We start from the raw sequence: 1,033 nt of genomic DNA on the forward strand, positions 1-1,033 counted from the left end.
TTATTTTTCATTAATCTTCCCCTTTGACATTAGAGTATTTTGTGTAGATCATTGACAGCATGTGAGGACTGAAAATAGTTAGTGCGAAAAGGGTCATTGTAGATAACCGAGTAGCTACCCAGACTAACTATTTACATTTTAGTCATTTAGCAGACTCTCTTATCCAGAGCAACTTAGAGTAGCGAGGGCATACATTTTCATACTAGTTCCCTGTGGGAATCGAACCCACAACCCTGGTGTTGCAAGCGCCATGCTCTACCAACTGAGCCATACAGGACTACGATGATCAAAGTGAGTCGCTGTTGTTGGGAAGTCAAAACTGTCCAACTTCTTGGAGCAGCTTGCAATGGTCATCAGTCTCATTACATTGTCCTCAAGAAAGAGCAATCTTGAGGCAGTCTTTATGCTGTTTTGGAGAAAGAATCCTCTCTCGGCGGGCACACTGTAAACGGGGATAATCAACACAATCCTCACCAATTTTGCCCAGTAGGGGCACACTTAGCTGAAGTCCCTTATGATGACCTCAAGTCCTTTGCGTGAGTAAAAATGGAAACACACACACCCAAAACTAATTTCCAAGCAGCGTGAGGATTTATAAGCATATTAAGTATATGTGCCTTTGAAGTTGGAGCACATCAACTGGTATTTTCATCAATTAATAAAAATGATTATTTTGCAATGGTTTTTATTTTTCTCCCAGACAATTTGGCCGGCAACAATTATATTATATATTTTTTATTATTTATTTATTTTTAAATCGGCCAAAAGTCGTCATATACCGGTTATCGGAAACCCTGATCTGTTCAGGTGGTATGCGAATTAAGGTGGGTCCAAGGTGTCTAGGATGATGGTGTTGATGTGAGCGATGACTAGCCTTTCAAAGCATTTCATTGCTACAGATGTGAGTGCTACGGGGCGACAATCATTTAGACAGGTTACCTTGGTGTTCTTGGGCACAGAGACTATGGTGGTATGCTTGAAACATGTAGGTATTACAGACTCGGTCAGGGAGAGATTGAAAATGTCAGTGAAG

General features: G+C 40.9%; 1 non-coding gene across 1 annotated transcript; it reads right to left on the minus strand.

Moving 5' to 3' along the window:
* Nucleotides 1–206: 206 nt before the first annotated feature.
* On the minus strand, nt 207–277 carry trnaa-ugc (transfer RNA alanine (anticodon UGC)). Its single transcript has one exon. It is a non-coding gene; the product is annotated as a tRNA-Ala (tRNA).
* Nucleotides 278–1,033: the final 756 nt, after the last annotated feature.

The sequence above is a fragment of the Oncorhynchus clarkii genome, chromosome 9 (assembly GCF_045791955.1).
Source record: "Oncorhynchus clarkii lewisi isolate Uvic-CL-2024 chromosome 9, UVic_Ocla_1.0, whole genome shotgun sequence".
NCBI classification, from domain to species: domain Eukaryota; kingdom Metazoa; phylum Chordata; class Actinopteri; order Salmoniformes; family Salmonidae; genus Oncorhynchus; species Oncorhynchus clarkii.